This window comes from Felis catus, chromosome C1 (genome assembly GCF_018350175.1).
Source record: "Felis catus isolate Fca126 chromosome C1, F.catus_Fca126_mat1.0, whole genome shotgun sequence".
NCBI classification, from domain to species: Eukaryota; Metazoa; Chordata; class Mammalia; order Carnivora; family Felidae; genus Felis; species Felis catus.
Genome location: NC_058375.1, coordinates 178,524,518 through 178,552,274, shown reverse-complemented (window position 1 = coordinate 178,552,274; position 27,757 = coordinate 178,524,518). Strand labels below are relative to the sequence as shown.

The following is a 27,757-nucleotide window of genomic DNA, read 5'->3' as shown; positions in this document are numbered from 1 at the left end:
TCCGAAACCTCAGCGACATGCAGAGAAAAACAGTGTATTCTGGTGAGTGTGCCCTTATTTGAAAAATAAAATTTCCTAAGGACTTTAAATCAATAATTTCAAATTGCTACATAAAAAAGCCCCCTTCCAGGATGGATGGAGGAGAGCAATATCTTAGTTTATGGGGTTGCCCCTGAAATTAACCAGAGAAAGGGAGACTGGTGTATATTGGGTGTAATTTCACTATGATCTACAGTTCTCCTTTTTCCTACCATCACTTTTTTTATTGTCAGACATCAAAAGATCCTTCCCAGCTACCAGGTAGCTATATTTTCAGAAATTTAATAAAAAACCGTTAGATCTGAATTATCCAATAACCACAGGGAGGTTGTTTTTTTTTTCTAAAAGAAACATTTAAAACTAATTATATAAAATCAACGTACAGAAATCTGTTGCATTTCTATACATCAATAATGAAGCAGTAGAAAAAGAAATCAAGGAATTGATCCCATTGACAATTGCATCAAAAAATATAAGATACCTAGGAATAAACCTAACCAAAGGGGTAAAATATCTGTACTCTTAAAACTATAGAAAACTTATGAAGGAAATTGAAGAGGACACACAAAAAAATGGAAAAATATTCCATTCTCCTGGATTGGAAGAACAAACATTGTTAAAGTGTCTATACTACCCAAAGCAATCTACATATTTAATGCAATCCCTATCAAAATACCACCAGCATTTTCCCAGAACTAGAAAAAGAAATCCTAAAATTTGTATGGAACCACAAAAGACCCCAGGTATCCAAAGCAATCTTGAAAATGAAAGGAAAGCGTCACAATTCCAGACTTCAAGCTATACTACAAAGCTATAATCACCAAGACAGTATGGTATTGGTGCAGAAACAGACATATAGATCAAAGGAACAGAACAGAGAACACAGAAATGGACCCACAGCTATGTGGTCAACTAATCTTCGACAAAGCAGGAAAGAATATCCAATGGAAAAAAAGACAGTCTCTTCAACAAATGGTGTTGGGAAACTGGACAGCGACATGCAGAAGAATGAAACTGGACCAGTTTCTGACACCAGCAAGAATAAACTCAAAACGGATGAAAGACCTAAACCAACAGGAAACCAACAAAATCCTAGAGGAGAACATAGGCAACAACTCTGACCATAGCCATAGCAACTTCTTACTAGACACATCTCTGGAGGCAGGGAAACAAAAAGCAAACATGAACTATTGGGACTTTATCACGATAAAAGCAAAGGAAACAATAAACAAAACTAAATGGCTGCCTATGGAATAGAAGATATTTGTAAATGCTGTATCTGATAAAGGTTTAGTACCCAAAATCGATAAAGAACTCATCAAACTCAACATCCAAAAAAACAAAAATATCAAGTGAAGAAATGGGCAGAACACCTGAATAGATACTTTTCAAAGAAGACATCCAGGTGGCTAATATGTAAAAATGCTCAATATCACTCATCATCAGGGAAATACAAATCAAAACCACAATGAGATACTACCTCACACTTGTTAGAATGACTAAAATTAACAACACAAGAAACAACAGGTGTTGGTGAGAGCGTGGAGAAAGGGGAACCCTCTTGTACTCTTGGTTGGAATACAAACTGCTGCAGCCATTCTGGAAACCAGTATGGAGGTTCCTCAAAAAGTTAAAATAGAACCGGCCTACAACCCAGCAATTGAGCTACTAGGTCTTTACCCAAAGGATACAAACATACAGATTTGAAGGGGTACATTTACCTTAATGTTTGTAGCAGCACTATCAACAATAGCCAAACTATGGAAAAAGCCCAAATGTCCATCGACTAATGAAAGGATAAAGAAGATATGGTGTGTGTGCGTGCGTGTGTGTGTGTGTGTGTGTTGTGTGTATATATATATGTATATATATATATGTATGTATATATATATGTATATATATACACAACACACACACACATATATACACATATAATGTGTGTATGTGTGTGTTGTGTATATATATATGTATATATATGTATATATGTATATATGTATATATATGTATATATATGTATATATATGTATATATATGTATATATGTATATATATATACACAACACACACACATATATACACATATAATGTATATATATACACATATACATATACAATATGTATATACACATATACAATATATATAATAGAGTGTATTAGGTTAAGCAAAATAAGTCAGTCTGAGGAAGATAAATACCGTATGATTTCACTCATGTGTGGAATTTAAGAAACAAAATAGATGAACATATGGGAGACGGAAAACAAAAAGAGAGAAGGAAACAAACCATAAGAGACTCTTAAAGATAGAGAACAAACTGAGAGTTGATGGAGGAAACTGGGTGAGGGATGGGCTAGATGGGTGATGGGTACTAAGGAGGGCACTTGTGATGATGAGCACTGGGTGTTGCATATAAGTAATGAATCACTGAATTCTACTCCTGAAAGGCAATATTGCACCTTATGTTAGCTAATTAGAATTTAAATAAAAATTTGGGGAAAAAATAATCATCTTGTTTCATTAACATAATGCATTTATTGGGCACCTATATATGCCAGGCCACGTGCTGGGTCCATGGATACGAGAAAAGAATAAGAGAAGAATCTTTGTCATTTTGAAACTTTCTATTGAGAAAGGGGAAAGCACTGAGATAAAGAATTTGAACTCACAGTAGCAAAGCAAGAGGGAACAAATAATTGGAGAGAAAAATAAATCTTCAGCCTTAAAGAAATTGTTATTTGAGAATTGGTCACTCAAGATAGCAAATGGAGATACGGTAGCTTGGCTGGCTAACGTATCATAAACGTCCAGGATAGAGATGGAAGGAAGCTAAACTGTGAATGGTATGGACTGAAAGAATACACGGGAATGGGAATTTCTCTGCTCTAAGTACAAAACAAAATGGTAGAGGGGAAACTGAGTGGAAGAAAATCTATAGTCTTTAAAATGCAACATTGACAGCAAGCACATTCATTTGTTTTGATTAACAAGTAAATATTGAACACACACTGTGCTAACCCCTGTGAGAGGCCCTGGGCTCACTAAATAGATGGGAACAAACCCAACAGACATGCTCTCCCCCTCCTGCCCCAGCGCGCCCCGCAATAAACTGCTTGCTTAGCCACTGTCTGGCCAAAACCAAATTGGTTTTGGTTTTGGTTTTGTTTGTTTAATTTAGGGAATTTTTCCTCCTGAAAACACATTACTAATGTATAATGTTACATAATATCTTTTCTAGGATGAAGCAGGGATGAATAAATAAAAAATACGATAAAAATCAATGAGAAGTTTTGACTTAGGTACAGTAACTTAATGTGCCACTTCAGAAGCACATGTTATCCTTACAATAAGGGTTGGGGTTTTTAATAGCATTTATTAAGTTTCTTTATTTAATTAAAAATATAATTAAGCAGGGAAAAAATGGCCCACAAGCCTAGGGGCCAGATAACCTCTGAGGTAACGGTTCATTTTCTTAAAAATATTACAGAAAACTAACAGGTTTTTGTCACCATGTAATAAATGACCACAAACTTAGCAGCATTTAACAGCACCCATTCATTAGCTCACGGTCCCGCAGGTCAGAAACCCAGCACTGTGTGGCTGAATTCTATGCTTAGTGTATCCAAGGCTAAAATCAAGGTATCAGCTGGACTGAGTCCCTGTCTGGAGGTTCTGGGGAAAATCTGCTGGCTATCAATCAGGGACTGCTCTCAGCTCCTAGAGGCCACATCCCTTACCATGTAGTCCCCCCATCTTCAAGCCAGCAATGGCACATTCAGTCCTTCATGTCCTTTGAATCTCTGACTTCATCCTTTTGTTCTTCTTCTCCCCCTCTCCTTCCACTTCTCCTCCACCTCCTCCCCCTCCTTCTCCTCCATCCCCCTCTCCCTTTTCCTCTCTCTCTTCTTCCTCCAGCCAAAGAACACTCTCTGCCTTTAAAGGGCTCCTGTGATTAGATCAGGAACACCTGGATAATCTCTCTTAAAGTAAGTTACATCATATAACGTACATAAAATCACAAGGGTGAAAGCCATCACACTCACAGATCTGCAGATCGCATGTATTCCAGGAAAGTGGGAAATCTTGGATCTCTCTTAGGGTTTTGCCTACCACATAATGAAACATGGGGAGGAAATTCAAATGATGTGAAAAGGTCCATATTACATGGAAATTGAAGCTAGCCCTTTCCCACTTCTTCCAACATCATACTCTGCTGCTAACCACGGTCTACGGTTTTCCTACATATCCTTCTAGGAAAAAATACAAGAGATATATATGCATCTCTATATTTGTTCTGTATATTCAAGTATCCAGGATCTTACTGCACCTAGCTGTTCTCACGTACTCTCTCTCAGCACTACTTTCTTAGTGGTAAATGGGGATCTACATTATTCTTTTTCAGCTACATAGGAGATTTTTCTTTCTTTAGTAATTACATAAGATAAGCAAAGGGATCAGCAGTGAATCATCCCTAAGGCCAAGACAGATTATTTATTATCCCAAGGATTTTTAAACCGTAGAGACAGTTTGTGCAAGATCCATTGTTGTGCCTGAAACGCTTTCTTTTCTTAGAGCAGATGGGTTCTCCTGGAGTCCCTGTTTTGGAAGAGAGTCAACTAATTTGTCTCCAAAGTAAATTTAAATAATCACTTCTGGAGGAAATGATCTGTTAAGACACAAAAGAATTTTAACGGAATTTTCTCAAATGTAAAGGAAAGGCCCCAAAAAAGAAGAACAAAGATGAGGAGGGAAAGGAAGGGAAGAGGGAAGGAAGAATGGGGGAGGGAGAGAGGAGAAAGAGGAAGAGAAGGAATAGAAAAGCAGAATAAATCAGTTGATTTTAAACTGAAGCTGGGAGTTCGTCTATGCTTCAGGACAGGAATAGAGTTCCGCCCTCTGACCATTACCTGCTCTTTTCTCCTCAGCAACACCAAAGAAAGAAAAGACTGTTGTATTTCTTTTGCCTGCAAAAGATGTATTTCTTTCTAATTATTGTCATTCTAAAGTTCTTAAACTACAATGTTTGACCTATGGCTTTAGAATACCAATTGTTCATATCTGTTTCTTCTAAGTACAAAGAGACAGAGAGACTTCCACTACCTTTCATTGTTCTTGGAATGGGACTAGACATTAAAAAAAAGAGATTCACATTACTAGTCATAACTTGCAACTCCTGAAATGCCCACAAAACTCACATATTCAATTTTTCTACTGAAGTGACAAGTTGCTCTGCTTTCATCAATTTCACTGAAAACGCAGTAAGCGATAATAATGGCCCCGATTTCCATGAGCATTTTCTCTGTGGAGGGAATCCATGAGCTAAAAGTTTCTCTTCAGGGCTTGGCCCACTGCTCTGAAATGAAGATGGACCTCTAAACATAATATGAACCCTTGTGAATTTGTGCTAATACTTGGAAAATGTGTGATTTGCTCTTAAAATCAGAATTCCTCATCTCCACTCGAGAGAGATGTCCTATAAGCACATCACTAAAGGTTGCCTACCGGGACATGGAGGAGGGCACTTTCATAGTAACTTGGCAGCAATTTTCGAACAAGCCCCAAGATTGTCTCAGGCAATTGCTAGTGAGATGAATTACAGCAGAGAAGCTATGAATAAATTCCATACTGCCCTTAGACCCAGGCAAGAAGGGACCCTGTCCTCTGCCTGTTCCTCAGAGAGCCCCATGCCCTAAAGTAACTTCTAAAATCTTTCTAAGTTCCCCTCTGGTGTTTGGGACAAGCCAGGACTGGGGTCATCAGACAAGAAAACTCAGATAAGATCAGGGCCTTTGTAGGCCCCAGTCTCCATTTTTACCTTTCAGAGTACTAAGCCTCTATCCCATACAAGGGGTAAACCAGATGCCCCAAAGGCCTTCAGGAGGGAAATTGGCAGAGCATTTATTTTATGAAGGTGGGAGCGTCCTCTGGAGATTCGTCCTCTGGAATAGTGCTGACAGGCTAACTTAAGGAAATTCACGTTTCTAAGGGATACAGACAAGTTCAGGGCTCTGGAATACGGATGATACCGCCAATCCCTGGGCCTGAGCCACCTGTGTGAGCTGGTACAAGAGTTCTTCAAACAGAGATGCCACTTCCAGTCTGTAGCACCAAGAAACCAATATGGCAGCAGGTGTCCTTTACCCAGAGTCATCATTCCATTTCCTCCTCAGGTTCCACATCATGTATCAGGCTGTTTTCCCAGGGTTGTCTCACTTGTCTCCTCCAAGACCTTTGGAGACCTTTGTTCCCCTGTGTCCAGTGATTCCCCTGAGCCATGTTCTCTCTTGCCTTATATCATGTGTTGGTGTTGTTCCCTGCCAGGCTGGTCTTAAGGCATGCTAAACGAAGGATGGACATTTCCTGTTCAAATGGGACCACTCTCCTTGTCCCTATGGATCTCGCTTCTCCTCTCCACGAGGTGGAAGTGACAGAAGGCAGGAATACAGACAAAATTGAAAGAGATCATACTCTAGGAAAGCCGTGGTCACCTCCTAAGAGTTCAAGATAAGACATAATTGGAAGATGTTTCATTCTATATTTATGCTATAAAATTTTGAACACTAAATTTTTTAAGTTTACTTATTATTATTTATTGTTGAGAGAGAGTGAGAGTGCATGGGGAGGGACAGAGAGAGAGGGAGACAGAGAATCGCAAGCAGGCTTTGCTCTGTCAGCACAGAGCCCCCTGTGCGACTCGGACCCACAAGCCATGGGGTCATGACCTGAGCTGAAACCAAGAGTCAGATGCTTAACCAGCTGAGCCACCCAGGCATCCCTTGAACACTAAATTTGACATAACCATAAAAAACAACTTATCATTCACATTTTCCTGCATGTAACCAGATAAAACTTGAATTTGTGGTCATCATCAACAAAGCACAATAACAACCTTTGAGACAGTCAGGGGAAACCAGTGTTCACATCATGATGAATGATATAGAATCATGAGTAATGATGTAACCAGCATTAAATAAACGATATTAGAAAGTACAAAGGCAAGAAGATCTATATTGCTTCCATTCAGACAGGATCTGAAGAGTCATGGCATTGTGAATAACAGCTTTTCTACCTTTTTCTCAAATGGCGAAAGATATGAAATTAGCCAGGAATCATTCATTTGACAATAAAAAACAAGATACAGCACATAGCCACAATGAAGAATATTTATAGACAACGATTAGACAGAAAAACAAGTGTGTAAATAACTCTACTTCATCCATTATTCTGAAAGTATTTATTGAAAATTACTGTCATTTACATAGGCCCATGAATTTTATAACACTTTTTTAAATCAAGTTTTTTTTATATAGACAGAGACCCTACAAAAAAGGTTTGCCTGGGACCTTTTACATCCTAAAGATGGCCTTGAGGAAAATTCCTGAGGAAAGATAGGAGGTAACTTACCAACATACAATTTCATCTTTTTTCTCAGTACGGATATAGTAGGTTTCACATCACATGGTTTGGAATTCTGCATGTTGTAATTTAACAAATATTTTATATACACAATGAGATCATTGCCATTAAGCACTACAAAGACTTGGGGATTTTTGCAATTTTTTGTAGCTACATACTTTTGTATTTTTCCTGCTGGAAGGTAATTCTCAATTACCCAGTTTGGGCTTATTCACTTAGTAAATTAACTGCATCAAATAAACGCTTTATTTCTAGATTATCTGATCTCCAACCCTGAGTACTTTTAGATGCCTTCATTATATCATTAGTTGGTAGAAACCCAGAGAACGTAAATTAAACATTTTAACTATGGAAGGAAATTTGTTCTAACAATCAGATAAATGCATGCTAACATATCAGATTATTTCTGAAATATCAATCACTTGGATTATCTTTTCCTTTTTAATGAACATTTGTAATTGAGGTTTAACCATTTTAAGGCTTACTATATATCAATGGTATGTTTTCCCATACATGCTTCATATTTGTACCTATAAAAAAATTACGTATTCACAGGTGATTAACAGTCAATCTGATCAATTATTTGGCCAAACTACTAAAAGAGGTTGATAGTGGAAGTTCTAGTTACAGTTGAAGAAATCATGGTTTATTTCTAGAAATGGGCAAGAAAAAATTAGGAAGAGAAAATCAAAGGACAACATTAAATTTTAAACCGATATACTAAACCAACTCAAGAGATGACATAGTCATTCCATAAGCATGTGTCTTTTCTCTTACTAATGTTTTACCCCACCATATTCTGACTTAGAAAAATGCTACTAGAAATGCTTTATTTTTTTTTTAATTTTTTTTTCAACGTTTATTTATTTTTGGGACAGAGAAAGACAGAGCATGAACGGGGGAGGGGCAGAGAGAGAGGGAGACACAGAATCGGAAACAGGCTCCAGGCTCTGAGCCATCAGCCCAGAGCCCGACGCGGGGCTCGAACTCACGGATCGCGAGATCGTGACCTGGCTGAAGTCGCACGCTTAACCGACTGCGCCACCCAGGCGCCCCTAGAAATGCTTTAGTTAGTCAAAGTCAACATTTTATTCTTATGGAATTTTAACATTTAAAATTCCATTGAATTTCCTTTCAGTGAGTCTTACAAATATATAAAAAGAATAAACCATTCTAAGAACTCAGCACCTTAAAATGTAAAATTTGAAGTTCATTTTTACATTCCAAAGTTGTGTCTGGTATAAAACTTAAAGACATTTTATCGGTGCCACCATTCTTGTTTTCAAAAATTAAACAGGTTTTTCATTTAGATAGAGATGATTATAAAATGCATGAGGGCCGTGGAGAAAATAGTAGGGCAGAATTCAGATTTTCTGGAATAATTCTTTTTCTTTTGACTCACCAAGACTTGCCTCCCTCCTTCTATCAGACAGGATACAAAATACCTAACTTTTGGAGCTCTATCTATCCATTTCAAGCGGCATGACCATCATATGGTGAGTGAGGAAAGAATTTTTAATAAGGACATTAGCGGCCACAATAATTCCATCTACTTTCTTTGTAATGAACAGCAAGTTCCAAGCTTTTTTGTTTGGAAATTCAAAAACAACAAAATGTGTTTATATTTTCTTAAAAAGCAGTGGATTTCGGGGAACGGAATCCCTGGGAAATAGCTTAAAATGTGAAAGTCCGTGATCTTCACAAATAAACCATAAGTCGTCTTGTATTAAAACCAATTACCTGACTTTTCGGTCCTGACCTGCAAGGGGATGCATCCCAAAGATTAAATGCTAATGACTTTCCATCTTCCAAATCCAGCAAAAATCCCCTGTGACCATGAGGAAGTTGAACCAAAATAATGTCTACATAGAAAATAGCAAGCACCTGCTTGCTTTAAAAGACTGTTTTAGATTTAATGAGAAGATATTGATTATAAATAAGCAATAACATCATGGAAACAAAGAGCCAATTTCTTTAGACCAAAATATTGTGTTGAGAATCAATAACATTCAATTGGGTACATCAGTCAGCCTTTTTAGACATTATGTTTGGTTCAAAGCAAACATATGTTTGGGGTCTGTGAAGGATTGAAACTTCCCCTGTGGAGTCACCTATTTTTGCCCCACCCAACAGAAATAATTCCTTGAAAATATTTCAGTTCCTGGGTCTTTTTTCATCACCTCTATGTACGCTCTGTTTTTCTAAGCAGCAGGGTCAACCTGGCATTTCCTGGAGGACTGCGCCTGTGAGCTAGAGTCACCATTCTTCCAGCTGTTGAATCCGCCCGTCCTGGTACCACTGGCTGGTAGAAATGACAAGGAGACCTTCCAAATTTGCAAGGTTTTTGTCTTGACTGGAATGGGTTCTAGGCCAACTTCTTTAAAACCGGTACAGATTTTCAGACATTTACACAATCACATTTCTAATGACAAAGAACTCTGAAAATACCTGTCATTTCAGACATGGATGGACTACTTGATTCCAAGTGAAAATCTTTTCTTGTGTCACCCAGATGACACCCATGCACGAAGGCCCTAATGGCTATTCCTGTTGGGGCAGCACATGATTCCAACATGAACAGCCACGCTTTTAGAAGGAGCACTATAAACAGAGTTAATATTAGATGAACCTACCAAAATGGGAAGAAAGGAGTAGGAATAAGTCACTGAGTTCAAATTTCCAACCTCTGTGGCTTTGACGGTCTGCCAACCATGCTTCTTTCGTGTAAGCTAATGGATAAAGGTCGCGCAGAAAACAGTGCCAAACTGAAGGAATTTTTCTTCTGCTGCTGCAAAGGCTTATTAAGGGATCAATAGAACAGGCTTCAACAATCTGGAGACAGTAGTTTGTTTTCAGAGGAATTCTGGTTAATAATGATATTGGATTGGCTAATTTATCATGACAAAATAAGTTAAATCGTATGGGCAAACTCTGTGTCGTAGGTCTGGACGCCCTACAATCAAAGCCTAAGACAGTAGTTCCAGTGCATGTTTATTGAAGGGGTGCTCTTCAAGAAAAACTCTTCAGGCGAGGGTATGATGAGCAGGAGAGGAAAGATGAGAGGGCTGAGCAAGGGTGAGGTCCCATATACAGGCTAGTCTTGACCTGATTTATGGGATCACACCACAAAGTGGATCAGCACTCTCTCTTTGATGCAAGGGGGCCAACCATTTGCAGCCCATCTCTGTCATTTATTGGCTGCTCCTGGTTGGAAGATCATAACCCTTTGGGAGATGCAGCTGCCAACAGCAATTCTCAGGAGGTGGGGGTGACAGCTATGGATCATTAGCCGCCAAAACTCACAACAGTGAGAAGGGTGCAAGAGCCTGGTAAAGGAATACGGGCGGGGCCCCCATGGCGTCTACTACACTCACTGACTGTGATCCACTCCGAGATTAGAAAAATACCTAGGACTCTGGCAAATTATACTCAGACTGGAAAGGGTCACCTCTGGTATCAACAGGTGAAGTCATCGGGATGGAACAGCTGGCAATCTTACCCAGCCCCTTTAATTGTATTAGACCCTATGACTTGTGCTTCCTTTGCTTGTTAACAATCTACAGCCTCTGACATAATGTATCCTTAACCGGTTTTGGTGCTCTTAATTCAGAATTATTCCTTCTTCCCGCATGAAAGAAAAGCTGCCAAGTTTTGCGAATATCCATTAAGTTGAGGGCACAAGGCAGAATGTTAACATTCGACTCAAAGAAAAAAGCCATAAGACTCTATAAATCACAAAACACCATTCTTTTTTTAATGGAAGGATGAAGTTTTCGATTGAGAGATTTGGGAGGAATAGAAAGATGTTTCCTTCCCTCAGGTATAAGTTTTATTTGCATTCCATGAGTCCTGTTAACATGGACATCCTTCACCCAGTAAGAAATGTACACTTTTGCTGTGGTTTGTGACCCCCCCATTTTTCAATTACGGGCACTAGAAATTCCAAACATGCTGTGAGTCATTTTTACCTTCTTTCTTCCTAGATATTGTGCTGGAGATGGAGTGACTTGCATTTTCATTGTTGCTCTGTGGTGTATTGAAACAGTCAAAACAAATCTAAGTCTTTATTATCCAACAAGCAGATAGGAAATAAGAATCCAAAGGCCGGATAGCAACACATTTGGCAGTCTTTCCTCAGATGGGTTTTTGAAACCACACACACACACACACACACACACACACACAAAAAAAAAAAAAACCCTCAAATGTATTATTTTGTCCTTCCAACTTTTCTCCACTCCGTTTTGAGGTGATTAATTTCATCTGGATGTCTAGAGAACAGACGGCTTTATATTTGAGTCCATTATAAAAAGAGAGAAAGAAAGAAAAGATTTGCCTATCTCTATAGGAAAGTCTATCTCTTTCTCTATTGACCTAATCAATAACAGAAGGTATTACATATAATAGTTTCAAAATCTTAACTAGAAATGCCGGTTTGGCCACAGAAGTCTTTGTTAAAAGGGCATGTGGGAATTCACGGGGAAGGTCATCAGTATAATAATCCATCCAGGATGGTTTGCTTTCTGTACCTCTGAGTCTGGATATTTGTACTGGATTCTGCAGCCAGCCAAGTCAGTGGGAAATTTTTTTCTGAAGCAAACAAATCTCCCTGTTTCATACTGATCCAACCTAATTCTAGCCACCCAGCCTACACATTATATATTTCCTATTTTGAGAAAAACATTCCTGGAACAAGGAGTGGGCAGTGGACTCAATTCTATTTTCCACTAAATTAAGACACCTTACAGATAAGGAAAGTCACATTTTCTGTGGCAGGGAGGAGGCAGAATACTTGCTGCGGTGAAAAAAAAAATCACAAACCGAGAATCAGAGGATAAGAGGAAAATGGCAGATTGACTTCCGGTTAAAGGACAGCTGTAAGCTATTGCAAGGCTCTCTCTGGCATCCCTCCCTCATTCCTCGGCTCCACCCATATCCATAAAGAAATAATTTCCCAAAAGTAAAATGAAATTCCAGCTTTACAAGGGCTTCTAACCCTGGCCTCATACCATCAAGACAAGACCCTCAAATTATAATTAGCTTTCATTGACCCTTCTTCAAACATCTTTTAGCCTGGGAGCAACAAACGCGGTCAGTCAGCACGACCAAGTCGCTGCTATTTTTATCAGCGCTCAGTGGCCATTCTTGTGGCCACAATCGTGTTTTCTGACCTTCTCTAGATGGGGAATACTTAGGATCAGCATAGTTTTGTTCATACTCCGAGCCAGTTGATATGTGATGTTTGGGGATTCGAATCCTGACTTGACGAGTAAATGGCAGCCTTTGGCTTTGTTATTGGACCACAAGAATAAGATTTTATTTTTAATATTTGTTATTTTGTGGGGGATCAGTGACTACATTTATGAAATGTAGTCATAAAATAAGTAACAAGGAGAGGAATATGGAGAAGAAGAAGTAAAGGAGTAAAAACTTCTCATTAAAATTTTGCAGAGTTTACAGGAGGCTAAGATTAGACCAGTTTTCTGAATTAGCACTAAGACAAATTTACCTCTTTAATGAGCCAGAGCTCAGTCTCACAACAGAAAATTTTACCTCTTCAGAAATTCAACTGGGGAAAATGCAAGTTAGGTGGACACAAGTGCTACAGCCAGAGGAACTGCCTCTTTGCTAATAGAATGAACTGACATTTATTTCGCTTTTAAAGGTGTCAGGCAATGTTCAGAGTTCAGTGCTAGTATGAAGTGTTATCACTTCCAGAACAAAAACTAGTCAGTGGAATTAAAGCCCAGCTGGAACATATACTAGCAGTGGGCCCCCGGAAAATGTATTTTTGGGTTTTTCTCCATGTTTTGTTTTTCACTTGTAAAATGGGTGTTGGAAATAATCCCCATGTCACAGGTTGTCATAAGGTTAAAGGAGTTAGTACACGTAAACCATTCGGCATAGAATCTGGCACATGGAAAGAGTTTAAATGAACGTTGGCTATTACGATCAATCACTAAAGACAAAAAAAAAGTCAAAGTTTAAAGGTTCAGTAACTGTCTCAAGGTCACACAGTGAATAACGAGCAAAGCTCTGATTTGAATTCAGATGATCCATCCCCAAAGTCCACGTGTTTATATAATAAACCTTCACACCTCCCTGACAAGCATATTCCCCAGGACCCAGTGTGATTTGAACTCAGCCCTTTCCGACAAGGCAAGAGCAACACAGCCACAAGATGATGATGGATTCTTTTGGCCAAGAACTTATGGCAGATCGTGAGTCTAAGTATAGAGCTATTCGTCACTACAAAGCGGACAATACCACAAATTTGAAGGCAGTGCTAATTCCTCAATGGAGGAAGGGTCAATGCAGGAAAATTTGTTGGCTGAAACTAGATTTCTCTCATGAAATTCAAGCATTATCATGAAAGTAAAATATATCATGAATTAATAGCTTCAGTGAGGGCATAATGTTTCACCCAAAGTGAATAGAAATTACCTTTTGTGGTAGAAAGGTACGCAAGTTCCAAACTAGGAAATGCGTTGTATATTCATACTGTGCTAGACGCTTTCTCGTAAGGTATCTCACTCAGTCTCCGCCAAAACTTTGTGAGTTAGAAATTATAAGCTTTGTTTTACGGATGAAAAAATAGAGAGGTTAAATGACAAGGTCACAAAATGGCAGCCCTAGAATTTGGAACCCTGTCTCCAGAACCTAGTGTTTTAACCATGAAACAGACACTGCTTTGTTGCTTGTTCTGTGATGATCTGTTTGTGTCTAAAAGTTGCAAGTAAGGAGTGTTATAAACGAGGGTCTCTCCTTATACAATAGTGTTGCCTCAGCATGGCTTGTCCCACAGCCAAAAGGCTTAAGAAATGTTATTTTTCTTTCTAACCACATACTTGTAGAGCGCTTTGGAATTTTAAAAGACTTGTGCTTCTTTTGTAAAACATAGAGCTAAGGAAGGCATTACTATACCCACTTTACTGATTGAAATACTAAGACTTGTAAAGAGTAACTCTCTCCACTCAGAAAGTTTTTAAGAGGTGCCAAGGGCCTCGCCCTCTGGGTTTTTTGCTGTACCCCTTCCCTATTTTGGCAACACTGTCCCAAATATGTGACCAAAGGATCTAAATATACAATTGTTTCTACAGATATAAATGATTTTTATCACAAGGCAAATACTTCAGATGTCTGTACAGCCATACCAAAAACATTTCCGTGGAGACAGAGGTTTGAACGTATGAGTCTCCTAAGACTGGTAGATCTTTGGGATCTAACTAAAGCTATTGACTGATATCTCTGGGCTCTCGTTCTCCTAGAGCAACCACAGAAATCATGTGGTTTACAGGATCAAGACACCTTAGTGACCGAAAGTGCCTGTAAGCTCTTGGTGGGACGCCATGAGGCATAAAAGAGTGACGGTGGTTGTAGGAGGTGTGGTAATAGAAACAACGCATTCTTTTTCTCTTGGCTATGAAGAGATTAAAGGAAAAGAAAAAAAAAAAGGAAGAGAGAAAGGAGAAGAAAAATGAAACAACCAATGTCTGCCGCACAGCACCCAACAGCAATCACCTTAGCAGAGAGCTAGTTGTACGGACGTCAGCCTTAGCTCCAAATCGAACATTCAAGATCAAGAGAGGGGAAAGACTAGATTGCAGAAAGAAAAAAAAATAGTTTTGATTGTCCACACACATTTATTTATGCAGGAAGGAAAATGTCTTGGCTGCCATCTCTAGATGGAAGAGGGCCATGTGCCAGTTGAGACCTCCCGTCTCATAATGGGCACTCAAGAAAGGCTTCTTGGATGAGGAGCCTGGGGCTCTCAAAGTGATGGAGATGACATCAGACCTATCCTGGAGGGACTTGCAATTCAAGACTTCTGACATTAACGCAGACAAAAATGGACAGGCAATCCAGATAATGCACTGAGAACTTGGAGCAATCAAATAAATATGCAGCTTGATGTTTGTTTGGTTTTTATTTTTTACATCACGTTGTAGTCGCACACTGCTCAATTCCCAACCACCCCACGAGCAGCCTTAGTTCAGACTATTAAAATGAAGTCACAATCCATTTTGAACAACGGCCTCCAGTAATGTAAATATGAAGCCATTTTTGACTGGAGATGAGTAGAATGTTTTTAAAGAACCATTAGAAGACATTTGTGAGCGAATCTTGCATAAGATTTTCCTTTCAATTTTTCTGAAAGGTAAGGAAGAGCTGCAGTTAAACTAGATTTCACTTGGATATAAATTTGATTATTCTGGCTAGCTCAGAAGAGATCTAATGATTCTAATGGGTTCTTAAACTTCCCTAAGTAGTTCTCCACACTTGACTATTTCTACGGTCACAACAGATTCAATCATGTGCATATGGAAAAGGAGTCAAGTTGGGGGTGGAAATGCCCCCATCATTTTGCTTCCTGGCATTCCCCATGAGCTGATGTTATACCTAATACGCCTTTATGGCCCTTTATGTTAACTTTCTGTAATTTCTCATTCTTCTACAGCCTTTATATGACACCTTTCAATGGAAACCCACAGCACAATCACTTAAGATTATTTTCTATTGTCTGAAACTCTTCTCGTGGACGTCCTCTGGGACGGCTGCACAGGGCCTACTTACATCTCAGCGCAAAACCCTAAAACATGAAAAGAGAAATGAGCTTGTAAATGCAGCCTGGAGAGGTCAGACTAAATATTTTGTTAAAGGTGGTCTCAGGAGTGATATTTGTTCGTGAGGCGGACATGCACATTTCCACTAAGAATCAATAGTGAACCCATTTGTACTACGCTTAGTGTTCAAAGTGTTTCTGTGCATTTATCCCACCTTGTGCACTTTCTCTCTATAAATAAATGCCGGTGGCTGTCTGAGTTTCAGGATGCTTCTGCGGGTTGTGTTGTTATCCTTGCCTGAGAGAGGAGCTGAAAAGACCAATGCATCACTACCCATCCTCCACACCCTGTATTCAAGCAAAGATCTTCCCAGTATGGCAGTACTAACTGCGTTTTGTTTCTCTGCCTTTAACTCCACGGTCTGTCTGCTGCCCTGAAGCCTTTGCTCAGAACAAGCCACCCCATTTCTGTGGGCTAAACCTTCAGGCCATGCCTGCTGATTTTGTTTTCCAGCATTCCAAAGCTCTGCCGACCATGTGATGGGACCCCTCAGGGCCTAATATATTATGCCTTCTGCCTGGCTCCTTTACATCTGTGATGCTCCCAGCACAAATCGTGGGATTGCTGCCTCTCTCTCTCTTCCATCCCTGTTCTAGCCAATGGAACAGTGTTAGAGCAAACAATGCTTCAATAGAGAGGGTGCAGAGCAAAGTGGGAAGATCACGGACAGACTTTTGTTAAACTCCAGGCTTGGCTATTTACCAGGCACATTAATCAACCTCTTTAAGCCTCGGTTATCTTATATGTAGAAAGAGTATCAAAATGTCTACCTTAAAGAAATGTTATAAAGGTTGAAAGAACACCGGGCCAAAGCCTGGCTCATACTGAGTATACTATGACAGAGTCATTGTTACCCAGTTCTGATAAAAAGGAACAAATTCTAGGAGCAGGTATCACATTACTGAGGAAGCTACAGTAACAAACATTCAGTAGACCTCATAATTTGGCAGGGATCTTATACCCATGCTCACTCTGTCCACCCAACATGTGAAAAACAGACTGGCCTTTTTTGTTGGCTTTTAGGGTTTCTCCCTGTCCCTTAGTACATCCTTGGACAGTGTGTTAGCTGCTAGTAGAAGCCAGTGACAGATTTATGACAGTGTGCTGCTGATGGAATTCTTTGACTGGGGCAAGATGGAATATGACCCCTTTCTCCTTCAAGTTGAACATCATTCAATGGTCCTCTGCCAGCCCTATAAAGAGGATCTTCATTCCTTTTTGCCCTTATGCTTCAAGAAAAGATTAGGCAGTAATCAAGTTTTTGCCCAGAAAGTTCACAAGGACTTTACAGCACCTAGAACAAGAGCAGGCACCTGGTAGGCATTCCATAAGCCTTAGATGCAAAGGGGAAAGAAGGATGACTTTGTGTGATACTTTATGTCCTAGTGACAGAATTTCCTATGGACCTGGAACTTGAGTTGCCCAAAAGTCCCTCTTTGCATTTTCACGTGTTTGAACGCAACTCCGTAAGATAATATTGGAACTCAGTCTAGCTCCATTTCACTCCATTGACAGGTCACTGTCGATACTTGCATGAATGATAGCACCTGAGTCAATGTCAAGACACTCGCATTTCAAACTGAATCGGGGCCTTAGTGGTTTGCCCTCCCCTAGTTTTCCTGCATACCTACAGTACTGGCCACGTAGCAAAGCTCACATCAACTTTTCATTCTAAAGACATATTGTTTCCCATGTGCCTTTAAGGAATCATTCTTGATCTCAGCCATAAAATTGGGAAGCTGCATAACTGACAAGATGATCCCCGAAGGCAGCTGAAACATGGGGTAGATTGAAACCGACAGTTAATTTGTAGCAGTAAAAAATAATGATATCACCATAAAACAAGTTTAAGATTAGACCGGGCTCAAACACTCTCTGCCCACAGAATATATAGATGGGTATGGTCAAGCTTAAATAACAAAGCAAAACAAACCTGAACCTCCCAGCGTCACCAAGCCCAATTTCTTTGCTTTTTCATGGTACGCTATCACCATCTGCTGGCTGCCGCTGATAAAATGCCTAGCATTCCTTAAGTCCTGGAATATTCTAGTGTGCAGCTACTGTTGTTAATTACTATGCACCAGAAAACATATTTTTTAACCTAACAATATCATTGCAATGGCACAAATAAATCAGATCTTCCTAGCACACCAAACAAATGAAAGAGCCCAGAAAGCTTGTTACTGCCAAAGGCATCCTGGTCCGCTACGCCTAAAAGCTGCATTTGCTGAGTGCGTAAGTCCTAGCACATTCCTTTTTTATTCCAGAGCTTCCTCCTGACACACATTCACTTTCTGACTTCCTCCTCCCCAGCTGCCTTCTCTACCAGGCATCCTACACAGCACTGCAGTGATAGGCAAAGCAGCAGCTCTCAGCTAAAAACAGCCTCCTCCTGGAGATCTCAAAGGAAGAAAACCACTGACACTTGGCTTCTTTAAGGAAAGCAAAGCTCCAGTGGGCCTCGGCAAGAAAGAAAGGATATCGTTGGCTCCCAAGACTCTGAGAGCACTATTTTTAGCATGGTTTCCTTAGGGTTACGTGCCTGTGTTGTGCGCATCTTCCTAACTCAGCAACAAGTTTGGAGGGAGAAGGAACAGAGTCTGGATAAGCGAATAAAATCTAGCAAGCTCTGGGGAGCCTGGGTGGCTCAGTCGGTTAAATGTCCGACTTGGGCTTAGGTCATGATCTCACAGTTCACGAGTTTGAGGCTCTGCTCAGGCTGTGCTGACAGCTCGGAGCCTGCAGCCTGCTGCGGATTCTGTGTTTCCCTCTCTCTCTGCCCCTCCCCTGCTCATGCTCTGTCTCTCTCTCTCTCTCTCTCTCTCAAAAATAAACATTCAAAAAAAATTTTTTTAATCTAACAAGCTCTAAAACCCTGCACATTTTATCTAACGTCTTCAGTCTTACCATTCCAGGCCCTCTGTTATGTAACATCCCAGGCCTCTTAACTTCTCAACCATCCTGAGAATAAAGAAGGCTTTAGGAAATAGTGCTTCTTCATCCTGACTTGTCTCTGTCTTCTTTTATTTGGCTTATCTGAATTTGAAATTTTTATTCAATAAGCAAGCAGGAGTCGTGTATTATAACCATTTACAAAAATCCTTCAAATGTCCATCTACTTACAAAGTTTTTGCGACGCTCTCATTTTTCTAATTATGATGCAATACTTGTTCTCCGACAAAAGAGCCAGTTCTAACCGAGCAATGATGCGACTGCATCACAAGATGCTTTCCTGCAGAGGAGACCACACCCTAGTGCGGCAGCAACAAGTGACTCCCTGCAGCTCTGACATGCACCCACGTAGGACCAGGCTATCCCAGATAAAAGGCCATAACGACTCTCTACATGAGCCACACTGGCCTGAATTAAGTACCTCTTGAACATAATCATCCTTGAATTTAAACAGTTACCTCCCTCTCCTAAACATTCTAAGATGTAAACTTCAACTCAAAGGCATTCTACGTTTTCTTCCCGATGCTGCAATTTCAGAAAGGTACCACTTACGGGTTAGGTGGTTTCTATACAACAAAGTTAAGCCCAAAAGCAATATATCCTTAACAAAATTATCCCCTGAAGTGTTTTTCCTTTGTACACATGACCAGGAAATATATTTTAAAAGGTCCAATGTCATCAAAATATTTAACCTCAAATCACCTTAAAATAAAATTTTAATTTTGTTGTTAACAGATTTCTTTCTTACTAAATAGCAAAGGATTTTTAACAAATAATAATACCCATTGTGGTCAAGGAACAGGAACAGTTACTCTACACACTGTTTCATGAGTGCAATTTGGTACAACCGTTCCAGAGGGTAACTTGGCATTGGAAAGCCCTTAAAAAAAATACGTACTCTGTGGTTTACACATTACAACACTAGAAGTTTATCCTGAAAGAATAATCACTTCTGATGACAGTTTTTAGTTTTCAGATATGGTAGGCTGTATAATGTCTTCCCCAAAGATGTCCGTGTCTTTATTCCCAGAACCTCTGAATATGTTACTGCACATGGTGAGAAAGATTTTGCAGATATGACTAAGGATCTTGAGATTCTCCTGGACTATCTGAATGAACCCAGTGTAATCATGAGATACCTTGTAAAAGGGAGGCAAATTGAGCCAATAATATAGAAGGTAATGGGGTAATGAATGAAGGGGTTGGAGTGATGCTCTTTGAAAATAGAGGAAGGAGCCATGAACCGAGGAAAGTGGTGATCTCTAGAAGCTGGAAAAGCCTGGGAAACAGACTCTTCTCCATAGCTTGCAAAAGGAACATAGCTGAGCTGACACCATAGTTTTGACACTTCTGATGTCTAACATTACAAGATTTAAAAAATTGTGTTCTTTTAAAACACGAAGTTTGTAGTAATTTGTTATAGCAGCAAATAGAAAAAGAGTATACCAGATATCAAGCAATAGAGAATATGTCCAACTTAGGTTTCCAAAAGCTTTATTTTTATATTCGAGGGTCTGAGTTATGAAAGAAGTTTTTTTTTTTTTAATCTTGTGTTTTTATTGTGGTGGTAATCTAAAAAATGTCAATGTAAAGATATTCTGGACCATCTGGTAGACTAACTTATAACTCACAGCTAAGCTATGATTTCAGTGTCCAAGTGTGTGTTCGTTTCACAGTCACATTGGTAGTGACAGTGAAGGCTAACTCCATGGAGTACTCTAAGAACAAAGATGGCAGGGCAGTTCCGAGAGGAAAGGTGGGAGGGCTGGGTTATCACCTGGCAAACAGCCGTCACTATCACACTCACACTGTGAGGAGCTCTCTTTGTGTATAACGGGAATAAGTGTAGTAGCAAAGAATTTTTGTTTAAACTTTTGTGGATATCGGGGCGCCTGGGTGGCGCAGTCGGTTGAGCGTCCGACTTCAGCCAGGTCACGATCTCACAGTCTGTGAGTTCGAGCCCCGCGTCAGGCTCTGGTCTGATGGCTCAGAGCCTGGAGCCTGTTTCCGATTCTGTGTCTCCCTCTCTCTCTGCCCCTCCCCCGTTCATGCTCTGTCTCTCTCTGTCCCAAAAATAAATAAACGTTGAAAAAAAATTAAAAAAAAAAATAAAAAAATAACTTTTGTGGATATCATATTTTGAGGTGCACCATTAAATTGATTGGCCCATGATAATAATAGATCTCTGGTTTAAAATAGGTTTATTATTAGAAGGAAAAATAACGATGATGATAATCAAGATGATTCAGATGATGGTCCATCAGGCTCAAAATCAAATGAACCATGTCAAGAAAGAAAATATAAAACATTTATCATCCTACTATTAAACATCAACTATCCCCTTAAATGACTGTTGGCATTTTAATTATATTGATTTTGTATCTAAATTTAAATGTAAATTTGTGTTGGGTTTATAGGTGTTCGCAAGTGAGGATCATGAAGGATTAATCCTAGTTTTATATTTCTTCATAGATGACTAACAACATAATAAAAATAATCTAAGTCAACCCTGAGGGGAGCATGAGAATTTATTTTTCTTTTGAAAAGGACCCATATATTTACTCAAGTCTGAGAAATGTATAATTAATTATGGTACCTCCCTCCAATGGAATACTATTCAATCATTAGAAATAATGTTGTAGAATAACATTTAACGAAATGGGGAAATGATCAGATGTATTGATGAAATTTAAAAATAGTTATCAACAGTAATAGTCAAATTCCAATGTTAAAAAAAAAAGAAAGTAATTTCTATACATAGAGAAATGCATAGAAGGATATACAGCTAAGTGGAAATACATTGCTAATTGTATTTTCCGTATCCTTTTTGATATTTTCCAATTTTTCTACCGCAAACACTTTTATAGGGAGAAAATAGACCTTTGAGTAGTATATCCAGAGTTAAAACACTATTCTCTTGGTCTGACTTCAGAGCGTTTAAAAATTGAAATGACAGATGTTTCTCAACACCTGGAAGACAACTTTGCAGAAGATAGCCTATGTTCCCCTAAAAGAAGAGAAGAGTGTCAATAAAACAACTCAATGAATCCATCATTTGTCCCCTGAACAACTGTGAGAAACACACACACACACACACACACACACACACACACACAATTATCATTCTCCAAGAAACCTGTTTACTTAATGTTTAAAGTACTTAGCGCTAAATCATCTTCCTAGTGAGAAGTCTGGAAAACTTTCATTCCTTGGGCTGCCACACATTCTCTTCTTATTATCAGCTAATTGTTTTCAATCCATGAGCTTTTGAGAAAGTGTATCCCTTCTCATATTTTTCAGTTGACTTCTAGAACTTTTACTGTAAGTTTATTGCAGAGGACGTATTTACCTACATATTTTACATTGACACATGCTTTAAACATATATTTGTCAAAACTACGGAGTCAGAATTTAACTTCTTAAATTTATAGAAAATGTCTGCCATAGAACTAATTGGCAAAGGTTGTCCTCACTGTCAAACCAATCTACCAAATCAAACTTACTTTCTAACAAAAAATGTCTGATTTCCTTGCTTATTTTAATGAACACATGAAATCACATCTATGTCTTACATCTCCTATAAATTCAAATTCATTGTGAAGTAAACTGAGACAGAAAGACATGAGTTTGTTGCTGAAATAATGTGGAAATAGGCTGCAGCATGCATCTGTAATTCTTATCAAAGTCTGCTCTGCTTCTCTCTTACAGAAGCCTTCCTCAGGAGCCAGGCAGTCTCAAATATCACTGTTCTGCAGTACAATAAGATTAGAGATGGGTCAGACGCATGCTTTTCTTTATAGAATAAAGGAGAGTGATCGTGAAGGGCAGTGAAGAAGGATAACTGGCTTACCACAGCCATTCTCTCCGGGAGATTCGTTTTAGGAAAGAGGCAATGTGGAGACTGAGGATCAGGAAATTGATTCCCTTAAAGGTTTCCTTGACCTTGTAGCTTCCGCAATGTCTTATGTACTTCCAGGTTGGTATGGACTGTTATTTGAAAACGGCTATTTTAAATCCAAATAAAATAAATAAAAATTTTCAATTCAACCCAAACCAGGAAGGGATTCATTAAGTCAGAACACTGGCCTTGCGACTGGAACATAAGAATGTGTAGGAGCAGGGTGCCTGGGTGGCTCAGTTGATTAGGCGACCGACTTCGGCTCAGGTCATGATCTCGTAGTTTGTGAGTTTGAGCCCCACGTCGGGCTCTGTGCTGACAGCTCAGAGCCTGGAGCCTACTTCAGATTCTGTTCTCCCCTTCTCTCTACCCCTCCCCTGCTCACACTCTGTGTCTCTCTGTCTCTCAATAATAATAAATAAATGCTAAAAACAATTTTTTAAAAAAAGAATGTGTAGGAGCACCTCTTTAGTGACTTTGAAGTGTTTTTCAGATGAGATGCACCTTTTGAAGGTAAATCATGCAGACAAAATTCTTACAATCATAAAGTCTTAGGGTTTAACATCAAAAAATGCTTCTGAACTATCCCAAAATTCCAGCAATTCTTTAAAAAAAAAAAACAAAAACAATTGCATTGAATGTGTAAATTGCTTTGGATAGTATTGACATTTTAACAATATTTATTCTTCCAGTCCATGATCAGAGAATATTTTTCCATTTTTTTTCATGTCGTAAGTTTATTTACAAACATATTGAGTATGCGGAATTCAAGACTTTGATCCATTTTTCAGAGACTGCACCTCTCAAAATGCTCCTTTTCACATCTGTTTAATGGATTAATTAAAACATCCTTATTTCTTAAGCAGTTGGTGCCTTACTATAAAAAAAAGGTGCAGCAAATCCAGATCCAAAGTACATAGTCATCATAATTAGTAACCGCCACTTCTTTTCCACTGAAAATGGCAAATTCTTCCCTGGGCCCTCCTCATGGTGGCTCCTACGGACCACAGAGGTTGTGAACTTCTGGATGCTCTGTCCCAACACAGCACTGTTGGAAGTTCTGTGAAAGGCGCAGAGACCCCAGACTGTAGAAACGACAGCAACACGCCAAATCCTCCTCTTTCCATGACCTTGTTCCCCAGTCAATCCCAATCAAAATTGCACCAGCATTCTTCTCGAAGCTAGAACAAACAATCCTAAAATTTCTATGGAACCACAAAAGACCCCGAATAGCCAAAGTTATGTAGAAAAAGAAAACCAAAGTGGGAGGCATCACAATCCCGGACTTCAGCCTTTACTACAAGGCTGTAATCATCAAGACAGTATGGTATTGGCACAAGAATAGACACATAGACCAGTGGAATAGAATAGAGAATGTGGAATTGGACCCACACATGTAGGGCCAGCTAATCTTTGACAAAGCAGAAAAGAGTATCCACTGGAAAAAAGACAGTCTCTTTAGCAAATCGTGCTGAGAGAACTGGAGGGCAAAATGCAGAAGAATGAAACTGGACCCCTTTCTCACACCATATACAAAAATAAACTCAAAATAAATGAAAGACCTACATGTGAGACAGGAAACCATCAAAACCCTAGAGAAGGAAACAGGTAACAACCTCGTTGACCTCAACTGCAGCAATTTCTTGCTCGACACATCTCCAAAGGCAAGGGAAGTAAAAACAAAAATGAACTATTGGGAGACCTCATCAAAATACAAAGCACTGCAAAGGAAACAATCAAGAAAACTAAAAGGCAACTAACAGAATGGGAGAAGAAATTTGTAAATGACATATCGGTTAAAGGGTTAGTATACAAAATCTATAAAGAACTTACCAAACTCAACACCCGAAAAACAAATAATCCAGTGAAGAAATGGGCAGAAGACACGAATAGACACTTTTCCAAAGAAGACATCCAGATGGCCAACAGACACATGAAAAGATGCTCAACATCAGTCATCACCAAGGAAATACAAAGCAAAACCACATTGAGATACCACCTCACACCAGTCAGAGTGGCTAAAGTTAACAAGTCAGGAAACAACAGATGTTGGTGAGGATGTGGAGAAATGGGAACCCTCTTACACTGTTGGTGGGAATGCAAACTGGTGCAGCTACTCTGGAAAACAGTGTGGAGGTTCCTCAAAAAATTAAAAATAGAACTACCCTATGACCCAGCAATAGTGCTACTAGGAATTTATGCAAAGGATACAGGAGTGCTGATGCATAGGGGCACATGTACCCCAGTGTTTACAGCAGCACTCTCAACAATAGCCAAATTATGGAAAAAGCCCAAATTTCCATCAATTGATAAATAAAGAAGACGTGGTTCATATATACAATGAAATACTACTTGGCAATGACAAAGAATGAAGTCCTGCCATTGGCAACAACGTGGATAGAACTGGAGGGTATTATGCTAAGTGAAATAAGTCAGTCAGAGAAAGACAGATATCATATGTTTTCCCTCATAAGTGGAACTTGAGAAACTTCGCAGAAGACCATGGGGGACAGGGAAGGGGAAAAAATAGTTTCAAACAGAGAGGGAGGCAAACCATAAGAGATTCTTAAATACAGAGAACAAACTGAGAGTTGATGGGGGAGGGGGCGGGAAATGGGTGATAGGCATTGAGAAGGGCACTTGTTGGGATGAGCACTGGGTGTTGTATGTAAGCGACGAATCATGGGAATCTACCCCCAAAACCAAGAGCACACCATATACACTGTATGTTAGCTAACTTGACAATAAATTAGAGATAGATAGATAGATAGATAGATAGATATAAAGGTCATCATAAATTTGAATTAGTGAAGCTTTATGATAAGTTATGAAATAAGTAACTCTGCAGTATCTTCCTAAAATATTATGACACGTAATGGGAATTTGGGGGGAATTAGAGAATAAGTAGAAATAAATGCAAAAGTTACAAAAGAAAAAAGAAAAAAAAAGTGTTCTCCAGGACTTAGGCAACTCAGCTTTTGAGATGCACATGTAAGTCATGCAGTTATGACCCCCATTTGTCTCCTCCATCCCTGTGCTTAGATTTCCATCACGTATGTAAGGTCTTCATTTGGTTGTAGTCTTTAGGGTAGTAATTATTGTGATTAAACTAGTCTTAATTTACCAGCAATTTTTTTAGTGCATACTCCAGGCAGGCATTGTGCTAAATTGTAAGAAATACATTATCTAATCACTCCTTATGCTCATGAAATAGAGAAAGTAACTGGATGTGGGGAAACCAATGGTGCATTGGTATTTCATGATAGCGTGTTACTTCATTTGAACTTAGAATGTTATAACAAACTACTCTCATTCCGTAAATTTGTCTAATGTTAGCCTAACTTCGAAAAACATTTATCTAATGCTTCCTCCCACCCTCCGCCCTGCTCTTTAGACTAGAAGCAGAGAGTGTCTCTCTGAATTTGGTAGAAACCACCAGAGGATTCTCTCTCTGTCCCTTTGTACCTGCCTTTCTCGACTACCCTGCCTATAATCTTATCACTCTTGCTACTCTCGACACTCTCTGTAGTCCAGCCAAAATGGCCTTCTTCCTCCCCAGTCCCAGACATTCTCACAGACTGACCACTTTCTGGAATGAGCCTCTCCCTCCCATTCCCCTCCAGCATTCTCCTCTCCCCTCAGATCCCAGCATGGACGAAAAGCGCCCCGCCCCCCATCCTGTGCTCTTGCAGAGCCTTGAACTTCCAATCTCAGTTTGTAATCATATTATTGTCTCTTCTATTATTTGATTATGTCTGCCTCTCTCACTAGCCTCGAAACTACACGAGGGTAGAGTCTTTGGATACTTTGCCTCCATAGTCTCTTCGGTTCTGGAAGCTAGAAGAAGCTAAAAAAAAACAGTTAGCTATTTGTATGAATGGTCTAACCCTGCTTGAGATACTCCAGACCTGGATCCTCAAAATATATTCAAAAGGACAAATCTCTGGAGTATGGTCTTCAGCCCCAACCCTTGCCTTGCTAGGTCCAGGGAACATATGAGGTATATACAACGTTCTGGAGACTTTTTCGGACACCTGCCTGGTATAGGGAGCCAATGAAACAGAAACTAAGAACTGGGCTTCCCTAGTGGTTAGTGCTACCCCTGCACTCTCCTGGCCTCAAGGTGATCCTCTCTCTGGGTCCTCTCCAACTGGGTCTGAGTTTCGCCCACCTGGTTCACTCCTGAACCTCCAGCACCTAGCAGACTGCCGGTCACACCGCTGGTCACCGGTAGATATTTATGGAATAAATCAGTGAATGAATCCGTCCTTGACCTAAGCTTCCCCTGAAGTGCAAAGCCCCCTGAAACTGCCCAGTAGCATACGTGTTTGGCACCTACATGCTGCTGGACATCTTTCTGTATTAATCTCACTCCCTTGTTTAAAACGTGCCCATTTAGTTTTCTCTCTGATTCGTCAATTTCCGCACACAAACTGCCAATTCACTCGGAGAGGCAGGCAGCAAAATAACTGAAGTTGACCAAAAAAACTGCCTTTTTCTCATAACCCAAAAAAGCAAGGATGAAACCAGTTGTCCCACTCTTTTTTCAGCCAAATGTGCCTTGAAAGATTTGATTTTTGAGCTCAGAAGCCAGCTCTCTAATTATCTAAACAATTCTAAAAGTACAAAACACCATATTTACATATGCAAAGCAAGAAAGAGGAATTAGAATACTTAATTTATTCACCCAGTTGAATGTTGAAACAACTACGGATTCAGATGCCGGGGGTTTTTATTTTTTACAAATTCGCAACTCCAAAGTGGCTTTATAGTCTGCTTTTTTACGTGGCATCAGGGTCCTCAATATCTCATCTCGGAACAATTGAGATGTTAA

The 27,757-nt window shown here is 39.5% G+C and overlaps 1 pseudogene; it reads right to left on the bottom strand.

The window, feature by feature from the left end:
- Positions 1-23,579: 23,579 nt before the first annotated feature.
- LOC109503050 lies at positions 23,580-26,492 on the bottom strand (annotated as a pseudogene).
- Positions 26,493-27,757: the final 1,265 nt, after the last annotated feature.